We start from the raw sequence: 15,702 nt of genomic DNA, 5'->3' as shown, positions 1-15,702 counted from the left end.
TTTAGTGGAGACTTGTAAGCTCATTGACATTTATAAAAATGCCCAAAAAGCCTCAACTCTATCATGCTATTTTATTTTTTATATATAAGTATATGTATGTATATCATTTGTATTGTGTTATTTTTACTGTGTTTCTCTGTGGGGTTTATTTTGCTTTTTTAAAATAATTTGTTGGGAGGCACCTGGGTGGCTGAGTTGGTTAAGCATCTGACTTCAGCTCAGGTTATGATCTTGCAGTTCATGAGTTCGAGCCCCACATTGGGCTCTGATCTGGTGGTGTGGAGCAGACTTGGGATTCTCTCTCTCCCTCTCTCTCTCTGCCCCTCCCCACGTGCGTGCACACACACACATTCTCTCTCTCTCTCTCTCTCAAATAAATAAACTTAATAAAATAAAACAATTTCATTTGGCTTTTGGGAAGTTTATATTTTCATTTTAGTCATTATTACAAATAACATTTATAGGCTCTTAGTTCCTCTTTTTTCCTCTCTTAGGCTCTTATATTTAGTTTGTCAGGTTTAACTGATATTCTTCAACTCTTACCTGTCCAACTATCCATTAGTTTATTCTGTCTTCCCATTTCTACTTTCTTCATCTTCTATTTTAAGTCATTTTTCCTGCTTTGTCAGAACACATATACTTACTTTTCTTCTATCCTTTTCCTGCCTTTGCTCGTAATCTCCGATTACAGTTATAGTTCATGCTCACTGTCAGTTCTTTTGCCAGTCAGGTGCTGATTGCATGCACAACATCCGCTGTACTAGCTAGAAAGGGTTTATTAATGTAGTATTCCCTGAGTTCTTAACCGTATAAAATAGTTCCTGTAGCCTTGATACTTGAAGGGCACCTTGACTGATGATTTTTTTTTTTTAACCTTGCTAGTGACTCTTCTCTCTCCGTGTCTATCTGTCTGTCTTGGTCTAGAGGCACAGGGGAATTTTTTTTTCCCTTTAGAGAACTATTAATAATTAGTTACAGTTCTAAGTATATTGGATCTTCTTTGCCGATTATCTTAGTTATTTGCCCTTGGATCCCTTTAAGTTCTACTTTGTTTTTTTGTTTTGTTATTTTTCTTTTTTTTTTTTAATTATAAAAATCCTAGTTTTTTTTTCTTACGTAGTTTATGGTTAAGTTGGCTTCCATATGACACCCAGTGTTCATCCCCACAGACTCCACCAGAAGCCTACTATAACTGATCCATGAATTCAGCAAAGTTGCAGGGTACAAAATCAACATGCAGAAATTGGTTGCATTTTTATACACCAATAATGAAGCAACAGAAAGAGAAATCAAGAAACTGATTCCATTCACAATGCACAAAAAAGCCATAAAATACCTATGAATAAACCTAACTAAAGATGTAAAAGATCTGTATGATGAAAACTATAGAAAATGTATGAAGGAAATTGAAGACACAAAGAAATGGAAAACATGCAGTGCTCATGGATCAGAAGAATAAACATTGTTTAAAATGTCCTTATTACCCAGTGCAATCTACACGTTCAGTGCAGTCCCAATCAAGCATTCTCCTCAAAGCTGGAGCAAACTATCCTAAAATTTTTATGTTTGGTTATTTTCCTATATGTATGACTTTCCTCAATGCTCCTGATTATAGCTTCAGTTGAATTAATTCTCTGCTAGAGATGTTGTAATTTAATTATTATTTTTTTAACAAAATTTTAAGCTAATTTATTTTTGAGAGACCCAGTGAACAGGGGAAGGGCAGAGCGAGGGTCAGAGAGAGAATTCCATGTAGGCTTGGCACTGTCCGTGCACGGTCAGAGATCGCGACCTGAGCGGAAACCAAGAGTTGGAGGCCTAACTGACTGAGCCTCCCAGGTGCCCCTAATTACTATTTTTAATATAGTGTTATCTTTGATTTATTTCCAGGGCTTTAGTCAACACTAATTTCACATATTCCTGGGGTTTTTTTTCCTGTCCATGTATGTTTTTAAATTTTTCATTTGAGCTCTTTTCTCATTTCTGCAGGCTCTTTTAGAGTCTTTCACTGGAGTTCAAGGGTTACAGTTTTGTTCTGTTGCAGCTTTTTGAGCAGGATTTCTGGAACCTGGAGTATTTTGATTCATCTTTTATTTTGTTCTTGTGGAAACGCGGCATGGATATTTGTCCACTGGTTTCCATTCGTTTTGAAATGTTTTACTTTCTTAGACCATTAGGAGCAGTTAAGGGTAGACAGAGGTGGGTGTTGGGATGACTTGCTAAGTTCCACATTCAGCAGTGCACTGACCGTTGGGTACAGTTTTTTCACTTTCATCACTGTGTTTGCAGAGAGTTGGTCTTCTGATTTTGTGACCTTTTTTTCTTTCCTTCCTCCCTTCCTCCCTCCCTTCCTTCCTTCTCCTTTTTCTCTTTTTCTTATCTCCTTCTCCAACAAGTCTTCAAAGAATGCCCCTTCCAAGTTGCCCCCCTACCCCCCCCCAGAAGATGGCTTCCAAGAGTGCTGTCGCTGATCCTTTGCACTTTGAGCCCTACGCAGGTTTCAGATCTGTTCTTAGTATTTCTCTACTGAAGATAGAGCTTTCTCTTTATGTGGTAATTATATCCATGTTCTACCACCACTGGGATTCTGTTTCCTCTCTTTACTTGCCCGCTTGGTCTCTAGCTGTCTACCTGCCCTGGAGTGATCTCCAAAGCCAGTTCTGTTGGATTTGACTGTCCTCCTACTTCTGCATAACTGGGGGGGAGGGGGGGAGGAGGTGATCATTGTATTCTTTTTCTCTCAGTTGTGATGTAGATTTGTATTATCAAGATTTTATTTAAAAAATTTTTTTTGATGTTTATCTATTTTTGAGAGAGAGAGAGGGAGGGAGGGAAGGAGACTGAGCACGAGCCGGAGAGGGGCAAAGAGAGAGGGAGACACAGAATCTGAAGCAGGCTCCAGGCTCTGAGCTCTCAGCACAGAGCCCGACGCGGGGCTCAAACCCACGAACTGTGAGATCATGACCTGAGTCGAAGTCAGATGCTCAACCGACTAAGCCACCCAGGAGCCCCTGTATTACCAAGATTTTAATAATTTCTCCGTGTGTTTTCTGAAGGAGGCTGGAGAGATTACAAACCTAGATGGTTTTCATTATCCTATCGAAGCCGGGAGTAGATTCTCCAGAGCCTATTTTGGATGCAAAGAAAATGGAACATTGCATGTTTCCTTCTCTTTGCATCCCTACTATAGCAATCTCATTTCTTCTCCAGGCAACGCAGATACAGTTGGTTCAAGTAGGAGACCTCACCATCAATAATAGACAAATTATCATTCCACAGTTACCTTCTGTTAGGCTTGTGGTACCAAAGGTTGCCAGATTTAGCGAATACAAGTACAGGAAGCCCAGTTCAATTTGACAAATAATAATTTCGATAATTCCATTTTAGTGTATGTATGTATATGTATGTCAAGTAGGAATGGGTGAAAGGATGGGTCTGATACTGAGGGACTTCTTTCTCTTGTGATGAAAAGCTTTTTGTGCCTTCTCCTTGCTTCTGGAATGGGATACTGGGGGAGGGATATGGCGTGTGAAGCTGCCAACAGTTACCTTGCAACCAGGAGGCACTTTCAGGGTACAGAGGTCCAACTAGGTTTGGTGGCTGAGCAGTCACCAAGAGCCTGGTCCCTTAATGATACCATCAAGCTGCAACAGCACACTTGGAATCTTCTAGTTCCTGATTTCTTGAGGAATGATTAAATAACTTTCTGACTATGATTCACTAGGTTTTCTTTTCCTTGTAGCTGGAAACATTCCATGCTAATACAAACTTATTCTCATTAGGAATTTTATAGGTTCAACCCATCTTTTTACAGGAAGGTTTATTTGTTTGTTCGAGTTACAGGCTTTTGGGAACAGTGACCTGTCACTTCTTTGTTCACCTTTTCTCCTTCCCACCATGGCTTTTCCATCATGTCACCTGAGCAGCTGTTTGAATCTCGTCAGTTCCAACTGAACATGTTTCCCCGCCTTCTTGAGCTGGCAGTGTCTCCCCTAAATCAAAGGTAGAAACATACCACTGTTAGACATTGGGATGTTTTGGACCATGATTGATTGTAAAGTATTTATATTTACTCCCCATGAAGAGCTTAATTGGATATGGGTAGAAATTACAACAGATGCTTGGAAAACTATGTTCTGAGATCCGGAGTGTGGTCCTGGTGCGTGTGTTTGTGGAAAGTGCAAACACCAGTGCTGAATATATCTGAATAATCATTTGTTTGACTAGTAAATGGCAGGAAAAAGTAACCTATAAAGTAAACCTGCAGTGTTGCAGTTGACCCTGAATATGCCTTATAAGAGTCACTATAGAGAAGGTTCAAGGCTCATTCCTAAAAAATGAAGACATATTTTTCTCCAACCAAAGAAATTCCATAGGATGCTATTAAAGCAAGTTGCTTGGTTAGGTTCTTGAAAGGATTTGACATTTTTTATTAGTAAGAAAAACATTTGCAATAACACGTACTTGCTAGCATAGGATAAAAATGACCTTGTTTTCTTGCTCATTATATTTCAGGGTCTAGAGAGAATCTCACCAGGTCGAAGAAGCAATCTTTTCTGTGGGTTCCTTTATTGAATAGCTAATCAAATATATTATGGAATCCTTCATCTTTCCTGAAGCATCTTCTCCTTGCCACAGTAGAAGAAGCAGTAGATGTCTTTCTTGGCCCGTCCAAGCAAAACATTTTATTGTCCTTTCAGGCAACTTTGTTGATGTTACGCTAGTTGACATCCTTAAGTGGACATTGAAAGCAAAGATATCGGGCAGATTCACGCAATTATTTTTTACTCAGTGTAGAAGGAACAGTATTAACGTGGGCTTTGCAGTAGCTTTTGGAATTGATTTTGTTGATTGTCAAAGGTGAGCTCCTTTTTGCTTTGCAGTAAAACTAGATTTATTTTTCTGTGGCTCCGTCATGGGAACGGAACATGGCACACGCTTCATGGCTGTGGGTTTTTTATCATTGGCAATTTTTTGTTTTTAAACTTGTATTTGAAACATGAGATGGTTTTTGTTTTGTCTTTGTTTTCTTTTAAATTTTAAATGGCAATAGATGCAGAACCGCAATTTTGCTCTAGCTTACGCTTCTAAGGCTGGCGTTCATTTTCTGATCCTTATAAATATCTCTTTTCAAACTGAAGTTTCTGTGTTCATTGAATAAAGGTAAGCTCAAGAATCACCAAACTGTAAAAGAACTCAAGGTATAAATTTAATAACCCATTGCCCTCGATGTTATCCCAAAACTCTTTTTTTTATTTCCTCTGTAACTATTACTGTAATCTCTGATTATATTGTTGGTCTCATTTGTCTATTTATATATTATCTGTCTCCTCCAACTTAAATTTAGTGAAGACCAGACTCCGTTTTCTCATTCCCCGATGTAGACCCAGCCTCTAGAAAACATTTAATGAGTATTGGTTGGGAAGGTAAAGACCAACAAAGAAAACATAAGTGAAGGAACGAAATGTTGTGACAGTTAACAGCTGTAGAGAAATGGTACAATGTAACTGCCATTACTCTAGCTATATGGGATAGCATCTTCCTGTACAGAGATCTGTCCTTCAGAAGGCTTTACAGATATCTCAATTGGGACACATATACCTTAATAGCTAAATCTTACGCATAAGGTTGAAAATTCTGCGCTGTTCATGTAAATGAAGACGCCATCTTTAATTTCTACGTCCGATGAAACTTCAGGGGCCTCCAGCCCCAAAGACGTCTGCCTGCAAATGAATGGGAGACCCCAGTGAAACCCAGCAGGCTGACCCTCATCAAACCACAGCCCTGGAAGCCACAGTCGTCCTTGTTTTCAGCTATGTGGTTTGGGGGTAGTTGTTTTACACTGTAGGAGGAAAAAGGACTAGTTGACCATACAAACGGCATTTAGTGATACTAAGGAATTTTCTCTTTTTCTCAGCAGCACACTTTTTTGGTTCCATGGTATATACCAAGCCTATTCTTTGGTTCTGTAAAAACACAGACTGGATTATACTTGGGGGAGTCACATTCCTAGGAAAAAGAAAAGATGTATAGGTGTCAACCTGGGCTGTTGTGTTGGCAGGAAGGCAAAGGGGAATTCTGATTTTGTGTGCAAATGCAGCTAGGTAGGACCATGTGGTCATAACGCCCTCTCTCTCTTGATAGGATTGCTTGATTTTTAAGAATAAGAATTTGCGGGGCGCCTGGGTGGCTCAGGCTTATGTAAACTGATAGAGAAAGGTGAGACTGATCTAATTCAGAAAGCAATGGCTTTCTGACCTAGCATGGCCCAGGTCATGGTCTCACGGTTCATGGGTTCAAGCCCTGTGTAGGGCTCTGTGCTGCCAGCTCAGAGCCTGGAGCCTGTTTTGGATTCTGTGTCTCCCTCTCTCTCTGCCTCTCCCCCATTTACACTCTGTCTCTGTCTCTCAAAAATAAATAAATATTTTAAAAAAAGAATAAGAATTTGACACACTGATATTATTCCTTCTTTTGGGAGCTGCTAGACCACAATTACTATAGGTTTCTTGTGGAAGTTTAGGTCTTTGAGGTAATGACTTATTAGAGGGTGTGGGGAAAATCCTTCAGAGCCTTCAGAATGTTCAGAAAATTGAGTCAATAATCTCACATCTGGAGAGATACGGAGGTTAAAATCCAAAAAGGCCGTTTGAAATTCCATATCCCATTAAATTTTATGCAGAGTTCTAACAGACTGACTAGTCTTATTTGTCCTCCGATGATAACTACTTTAGTGCCTTTTCTTGAGACAATGAGGGGAATGAACCACTTTTAATGCTTAAGACCGAACTTTTGGGGCACCTGGGTGGCTCAATTAGTTACGCGTTCAATTTCAGCCCAGGTCATAATCTCATGGTTCATGAGTTTGAGCCCCCACTGGGTTCTGTGCTCTCAGCTCAGAACCTGCTTCGGATCCTCTGTCCACCCCCTCTCTCTTTCTGCCCCTCCCTCCCTTCCTCTCTCCTTCTCTTTAAAAAATAAACAGTAAGAAAAGAAGACTGAACTGCTGCTGCTCTGTATGTTAAATTTTAGCAAGTTAAGCTTATATTTGAAAAAAAAAATTTTAACATTTTATTAATTTTTGAGAGACAGAGACAGTGTGATCAGGGGAGGGTCAGAAGAGAGAGGGAGACACAGAATCCGAAGTAGGCTCTAGGCTCCAAGCTGTCAGCACAGAGCCTGACTCGGGGCTCGAACCCACAAACTGTGAGATCATGACCTGAGCTGAAGTCGGACGCTTAACCGACAGAGCCACCCAGGCGCCCCAAGCTTGTATTTTATTAGGAAAGTTCAAGTGATTCTTATTCTGGAAGGGGAGGAGTTTAGGCAATAATGTCAGACATCACTTGGACGTTCTTGGATTCGCTGTTATGTGGACTTAATTCTTTCTTCCTCTTCCATTCTTGTGCATCCTCTTCTACTTATGAATAATTTTTGTGATTTGATCTTGATTGAAAAAATCCTTTAGGAGTATTGATTCTCTGGGACTCTATGGAGCTGATTTAGGGAGATTGAAGTTGCTTTTACTATTCAGAAGTTGTGCAGAGTCCTGGAAGTGGGATCCTTCAGTGAACATTTTACAAAATCCAAAATGTGGTAGGACTTGGAAAGGTACCTACGTGTATTGTCTGTTTGTTTCCTTGTCTGTCTGTCCTCTGTCCATCCATTCATCCATCCACACGTCTATTTAAAAGAATCTGATTATGTGGTCAAACCTGACTGGAGAATGACTGAGGGCTTAGGAAGATCTTGTAGAAGTTTATCCCCGTTCTTTATTATTTTTTTTCAACTGATAATGGAATTTTTTTCCTCACCTGAAAAATAGCTGCCTCTACCATTCTTTTTTTAAAATTTTTTAATGTTTTTATTTATTTTTGAGAGACCGAGACAGAACATGAGTGGGGAAGGGGTAGAGAGAGAGGTGGAGACAATCTGTCTGAAGCAGGCTCCAGGCTCTGAGCTGTCAGCATAGAGCCCAATGTGGAACTCGAACTCAGGATCCATGAGATCGTGACCTGAGCCAAAGTCAGACACTTATCCTACTAAGCCACCCGGGACCTCCTACCATTATTTTCTATAAGAATATTGGCCTCCATTAAATGAGATAGTGAAAAAACATGTCCTGTTAATAAGGCAGTAAGACTATATTTAAATATCTTCAAATGATAATCAAATTCTTCCTTCCTGACCATAAATGTCTCCAATATTAGAAATAATTGTTTTCTATTTTGCCTCAAAATTTCTTTTGTGATTTTGAAAAGATAAAATTAGCAGGGCAGTTGAGTTCTGAAGCCAGTTGGCTATGCTTATCCAAACCATACTACATCCTACTCATTTTGAAAGAGTGGGAGAAGTCCTACAATGTTTTAGCTCTTCTTGTTGAGATCTTGGGAAGAAACATAGACAGGAGTTTCTGAACCAGATTTATGCATAGAGACCAAGAGGTTGAAGAGTTCTATACAAACAGAATTTTATACACAATGTAAACAAAGAAGTTACATTTTCAAAAAGAATGAGGCTGACTCCTTATTAATGTTTGCATAATTATTAAATAATGCAACTCAATTGCTTTTAAAATTCATTCTCATGAGCTCCAACATAGGAATTGTTTATTGGCTTTATAGGCACTTCGGAAAAGCATTCTAATTGAGATCATCCTTAAGTAAACACAATTTACTAATTTATTAATGGCACAGCTTGGGCAGAGCGTAGATGAGGAATTCTTGGTTCTTGATTCATAGTCAGCCGGGAAGAAAGTCACTTGGTAAAACTGAGTTTCTCCTCAACTCATGGGAGGGTGTACAGCGTGACTAGAAGGAAAGACAATATGCAAGTTGTGCCATTGACTGCAAACCGGAGGAGAGTCTGGAAGTGTTTACTTCCATTGTGCCATGAGTTGTTGCAAAGGAAACAGACCTGCGCCCCATGCTTCTCTCCAGCCAGGAGAGGCTTCCTGCCAGACCTGTAAGGGGATAATCGCTTGTCTGTCACTGGGTTGTGCCTCTTACGAGTTCTGCCAGGACGACTGAACATCATTAATGGTACATTAGCATAATCGGCATCCCCAAATGAGTATCTGGGCTTCTTATGTAATTCCTTGTGAAGCCTTCAGTCTCTGCACATTTCCTATGTGATTTCTTGAATCTTTTCGTTGGCAAAGTTGAATAAGCAGGTGTGCCCCAGGGTGAGCCAATGTCTGGAAGACAAAGGTTTCTAGATCTTACTTGAACCTTTTCTGTGACCTGCTCCCTGCATAACATGTCTTGACTATGTCCATTATCTTCTGCATGTTTGCTCCTGCCGTCTTTCTTAAATATCAATTTGCGAATTATTGAGTATTTTTACTGTGAACTCTAGAGGTTTTAAAGATCTGTAATACAGATTCCATTGCATCAAGTTGCTTTTCATTTCGCTGCAAAGAGGAAACCCATATGTAATCAGAGATTGCTGGTGTGGACGCTGAATGGGGGTGAGCAGAGAAAGGCTGGGCTTTCCGTGAAGAGAAGGGTTGAATGAATGCACAGCCGTCTTAGGATTTGGTTTAAGGGGCGCTTGCCTGGCTCAGTGTGTAGAGCACGTGAGTCTTGATCTCAGGGTTGTGAGTTCAAGACCCACATCGGGCATGGAGCCTACTTAAAAAAAAAAAGAAAAAAAGAATTGATACATTTAGGTACCCTCACTGCTGTTCCTCCCCAATTATCCAGCCAGCCCTTCTCATCCAGATAAGTTTTGCCAATCTAATGCTCTGATTTCCTCCTACCTTTCTATTTGGCCTTCTTCCATCAGGCTAATAATAACCTCATATGTTCATTGGCTTTTGCTGTATAAAAACCACGCTCAAAAACTTTGTGGTTTAAAAAAATAGCTCTTTATTAGATTTATGATTCTACACGTCCTCTGCTTGGGCTGAGCTCTTGCTGAGGTTTTCTCGGATTTCATGTGGCATCACTAACGCATCTGTGAGCCATTCTGGGTCAGCCTGGGGCTGATAATCTACTGGGCTTTTAACCGGGAGAGCTTTTTATCTGTTCATGTGGTCCCTCGTCTTTTAGCAGCCTACCGTGGCTTGTTTACAGGGCCACCAGGAAGGATTACAAGAGAAAGGATGTGGAAGGGATAGAACTGGAGCACTGTCACTTTTATTACGTTCTTGGGGCCAAAGTTAGTCACCAGGCTGACCTGGAACCAAAGAGGGGAGAAATAACCTCATAACTTGATGGAACACATTCTGAGTGCCATCGGTGTAGGTAGCAGTGGACAATTGTCCATTTTTGCTTCTGGTAATGACTCCAGATTTTGCTAAGACCATCACATTTACACACTATATGCTGCCCCGAGGCCTTTTTTTTTTTTTTTTTTTTAACTCTGAGGCAACAAATGGAACCAGATGACAGCATCTGCTCATTGCCAGAAGATGGAGGACTCAAAGGGCGAAGATGTAACTGCTTTGCAGACACGAAGAAGATTTGAAATGGGGAATAGCATGATGCCAACACCAGGAAGAATGAATTCAGTGGTGGATTTGAGCAGGAAGAACCCATATAGGTGGTTACTACAGGCTTCTTCTTTATGAAGATCACTCTACTTTACATATTTTGATACATTTCTTAAATAGTTTATTGTCAAATTGGTTTCCATATAATACCAAGTGCTTCTCCCCACAAGTGCCCCCCACCATGACCATCACCCCCTCTCTCCCTCCCCCCCCAGCATGACATATCATAGTGAAATTGATACATTTTTTAAATGTTTGTTTATTTTGAGAGAATGAGAGACAGAGTGCAAGCAAGGGAGGGTAAGAGAGACAGACACACACAGAATCTGAAGCAGGTTCCAGGCTCTGAGCTGTCAGCACAGAGCCAGATGTGGGGGCCCAGACTCACGAACCGTGAGATCATGACCTGAGCCGAAGTCAGTTGCTTAATTGACTGAGCCACGCAGGTGCCCCTCGACGTTCTATATTTTTAAAACTGAAGTTCATGTTTCCATTCTCTAACCAAACTTCTCCCTATGCTTCTTTTTTCAGCATATGATCCTACCACTTGCTATGTAGTCCAAACCAAATATCTGAGGATTCTGGAGTCTTCTGTCCCTCCCCGTGGTCACTCATCATTACTGACAGCAAATATTTACAATACCTGCTGTGTATCACATTCTGTAAATTCTCTTAATCTCGCTAATCTAGACCACTGTCATCTCTCAGTCACTAGAGCTGCCTCCCAATTAATTGGTCACCATGTTCTTCTTCACGTTTTTTTGATTGGTTAGTGGGTTGGTTTTCTTAAGTTGACTTCATGCCCATGTGGAGCCCAATGCAGGTCTTGAACGATGAAATCAAGACCTGAACTGAGATCGAGTCGTATGCTTTGCCAACCGAGCCACCCAGGAGTCCCCTTCTTTATATTCTATAGATTCCACGGTGACTTTTTAAAACTAAATGTTCATTCAGTTGGCATACAATTATTGAACTTCTCTGTGTTAGACTCTGTGGAGACAGAAATCACTAAGGCAAGGTGACTGCCTTCACGGAGCTTATCATCCAATGTGAGAGACGTATGATAAAGAGACAAGTGGATATACAATGTAGTAGTTATGAGTGCTATGAAGAGTGAAATGAGCGCCGAGGGTAGAGAGTGACCTAGAATGCCATTTCAGGTAGACTGATGAGGGAAAGCCTCTCTCCGGAAGGGATAGGTGAATGTCAGGTGAGGAACCCTGTGAGTATGTGAGGAAGTGTAGCAAAACATCAAGTATCAAAGCCTTGGGGTAGGAGTGGGGTTGGGATGGAAAAGGGTGGGGGAGTGGAACGGATTGAGCAAGAGGTCAGGGGGATGGATGCACATTAGGCCATGGAATGGACTTGGTAATTAATGAAAATGTGAGGGAAAGTCATCGGAACTCAAGAATCATTGAGAATGTTTATTGAGAATAAATCTGACACAGATGACAATGATCACTTTACTGCCACAGAGAGTAGATGGTAGAGGGGTATGAGATGAAAATAGTTTGAATCTGTGTGTAGCCCTGAAGGTGGTGAGAATAGGTCAGGTTAAAGAGTGCTTTCAAAGGCCCTGCTGTAGGAGTCACAGGGAGAAAGAAATCAAGTGTTTTTCTTAGGAAATCCTTTGGAATTAAGTTTCAGATGCATTTTAGACATCCAAACCATGTTAAAGCCTATCTTAAAACCCTTCAATGATTTTACATTGAATTATGAAAGAACTCAGGGTGCCTGGGTGGCTCAGTCAGTCAAGCGTCTGACTCTGGCTCATGTCATGGTCTCGCGGTTTGTGGGTTCGAGCCCTGCATCAGGCTCTGTGCTGACAGCTGGCTCAGAGCCTGGAGCCTCTCTTCAGATTCTGTATCTCCCTCTCTCTCTGACCCTCCCCTGCTCACTCACTCTCTTTCTCTCAAAAATAAATAATAAACACAGAAAAATTAAAAAGAGGAATTATGAAAGAACTCAGGTAAAAAAAGCCAAGTAAGCATGGCTTCTAAGAACAGTCACAGGCCGGCCCCAGCGAACCTCTGCAGTCTTGTCTCTTTCCACTTGTTTTCTCACCCACCGCTTCCCATCTGTATCCTCCAGCGGTCCTGAATTTCTTTCTGTTCTTTTGCCACTCCCGTCTCTCTTTGGTTATTCTGTACCCTTACCTTAAAGAAATACATCCTCTCCATCCCTTGCCTGCCCTCTGGCTACTCAGCTCCTATTTGGGAGCTCAGATTAACTGTCATTTTCTCTAGGAAGTGCACTCAGCCTTTCCTGCCTTCCCCCTGACTGCGTTCCTTGTTCCCGCTCTCCCCTGGCAGCCCCCGATAGAATGCTCAGCAGGTGTTTTTGTGAAACATCTGGTCTGTCATACAGACAAGACTTGAAGGACTTGAGGGTGTCTGAGGCAGTAGAGTGACCAGAATATAGTAAGAGCGTGATCAAAACATTTTTTATAAATGACGGGGGATAGATTAGAAGCATCAGATGGGTTAGAAAGGTAAAATGAGCAGAGCAGAGCCAACAGGCCGAGCGTCAAGGCTCTATGAAAATGGGAGGCAGTGTGGAATGGAAGAGGCTTCAGACCCAGGTTTCCAGAACCTGACTGTTTTTAGATGTGATGCATTTGATAATGGTGTGAAGCCAGGCACTGCAAGGGGCTCTACATGTAAAGTGAAGTTTGGTCTTATTTCCCAGAAACGCCCAGTAAGTTTGAGAGATTGCGGTTGCCCTTTAACAACAACACCAGGGGATAGAGCTGATAGTTTTCTAAACATTAAGGGCACATAGAAGTTCTATAAAGAAGAGGTTGGTTTATTGGCTCGTTGGTTTTGCTTTGTTAAATATTTTTAGGATTGAAAGTTTTTTTCTTTATGTTCATTCATTTTTGAGATGCCGTAATCGGGCGGAGGGGCGGGGGGGGGGGGAGCGCTAAGGATCTGAAGCAGGCCCTGCACTGACAGCAGCAAGCCCAATATGGGACTCAAACTCACAAACCATGAGAACGTGACCTGAGCTGAAGTCAGATGCTTAACCGACAGAGTCACCCAGGCATCCCAGGACTGAGTTTTTTAATTCAAGCTGTGTCCAGTTAGGAAAGAATCAAAGAGGATCACATAGTTAACAAGTGGGAGAAAGGTTGTCCGTTGAACTACATGGATGGGCCGCCTTTGGCTCTTCTGCCTCAATTCCTCCTTTTTTTTTTTTCCCCCTGAGACTGTATATACATATATATTTTTATTTTTATTTTTATTATTTTTATTTTTATTTTAGTTTATGTCTTTTATTAACCCATATATAACTACTTGTCTTCGCGTTTGTTGAAGCAGTAGGTCAGACAACATTTGCCACAGTAATGTCTGTCAAAGTGGCCAGCCGTAAAAACTCCAGCACCACATTCATCCGAAGGGCACTCCTGACGAAGGCAACTAATTTTGCCATTCTCATCAACCTTATAGTATTTCAGGACCACCAGTTTAACCTTCTTTTATGCTTATTCTTCTTGGGAGTGGTGTAAGACTTCTTCTTCCTTTCCTTAGCACCACCACGAGGTCTCAACACAAGATGAAGAGTAGACTCCTTTTGAATGTTGTAGTCAGACAAAGTACGTCCATTTTCCAGTTGCTTGCCAGCAAAGATCAATCTCTGCTGATCAGGAGAAATGCCTTCCTTATCTTGAATCTTGGCCTTCACATTTTCTATTGTTATCTGAGAATTTGACCTCAAGAGTGATGGTCTCCCCCATAAGAGTTTTCACGAAAATCTGCATCTTGGCAGCGGTTCCACCACAGATGGTGGATCGGAAAGGGTACATATATATTTTTAGAGTTGTTTTAGCTTCATGGTCAACTTCAGAGGAAGGTGCATAGATTCCCCATATACCTCCTGCCTTAGTACATGCTTAGCTGCCTGTGTCATCACCGTCTCCCTCCAGAGTGGTACATGTGTTACAGTTTATGAGCTTAACATTGATGCACAATCACCCCAAGTCTGTGGTTTGCATTAGGGTTCTCCCTTAGTTTTACGCAGTCTGTGGTTCTGGACCAAGGTATAATGACATGTATCCACCATTAGAGTATCACACAGAGTATTGTCACTGCCCCCCAGATTCTCTGTGTTCCCCCTATTCATCCTTCCATCCCCAGTCCTTGGAAATCATTGATCTTTCCACCGCCTACATACTTTGGCCTTTTTCTCAGTGTCCTATAGTTGGAATCATCCAATATGTACCCTTTTCAGATTGGCTTCCTTCATTTAGTGATGTGCATTAAAGTTTTCTCCATGTCTTTTCATGGCTTGATAGTTCATTTCTTTTTAATGTTGAGTAATGTTCCATTTTCTGGATGTAGCACAGTTTGTTTATTTCCTAACCTATTGAAACCCATCTTGGTGACTTCTAAGTTTTGGCATTTATGAGTGAGGCCAATGTAATAAGCATCTGTGTGCATTTGTGTGTATGTGGTGGACATAAGTTTTCAACTCTTTAGGTAAATGCCAAGGATTATAACTACTGTATAGATGTTTTGTTTGTGATATACTGCCACACTATTTCACACTGCCACATTTTGCATTCCTACCACCCATGAATGAGAGTTCCCGTTGCTCCACATCCTCACCAGCGTTTGGTGGTGTCGGCCTTTTGAATTTTGGCCATCCTGATAGCTGTATAGCTGTATCTCATTTTCATATGTGTTTTCTGCTGACAAATGACATGAAACATCTTTTCATATGCTTATTTGCCCTCTGTATCTCTTCTTTGGTGAAGTGTCTGTTAAGGTTTCCAGCCAAGTTTTAATAAGGTTGGTTTTTTTTTTTTTTTTAATTGTTGAGATTGAGTTCTTCATATATTTCGGATGTGTTCTTTATTAGATGTCTTTTGCAAATGGTTTCTTTCAGTCTGTGGCTTGTCTTCTCATTGTCTTGACAATGTCTTTCACAGAATGGAAGTTTTTAATTTTGATGAAATTCATGTCCTCAGTTATTTCTTTCACAGATCGTGCCGTTAGTGTTATATCTAAAACAGCACCGTCATACCCAAGGTCATCTGGCTTTTTTCCTATGTTATCTTCCAGGAATTTTAGTTTTGCATTTTATGCTTAGGTCTCTGATCCTTTTTGAGTTAATTTTTGTGAAGGGTGTAGGGTCTATGTCTAGATGCACTTTTTTCTTTTTCTTGTTTTTTTAATGTGTTTTTTTTTTTTTTTTTTTTTTTTTTGGAG

The 15,702-nt window shown here is 40.8% G+C and overlaps 1 protein-coding gene and 1 pseudogene across 3 annotated transcripts in view; one reads left to right on the top strand and one right to left on the bottom strand.

Moving 5' to 3' along the window:
- The window catches only part of PCSK5 (proprotein convertase subtilisin/kexin type 5), a 461,176-nt gene that overhangs the window by 110,430 nt on the left and 335,044 nt on the right, over positions 1-15,702 (top strand). The gene's annotated exons all lie outside the window — the stretch shown is intronic.
- LOC115276435 lies at positions 13,770-14,252 on the bottom strand (annotated as a pseudogene).

Source organism: Suricata suricatta, chromosome 13 (assembly GCF_006229205.1).
Source record: "Suricata suricatta isolate VVHF042 chromosome 13, meerkat_22Aug2017_6uvM2_HiC, whole genome shotgun sequence".
Classification (NCBI taxonomy): Eukaryota; Metazoa; Chordata; class Mammalia; order Carnivora; family Herpestidae; genus Suricata; species Suricata suricatta.
The sequence above is the reverse complement of the archived record's forward strand: the minus strand, read 5'-3'. Positions and strand labels throughout refer to the sequence as shown.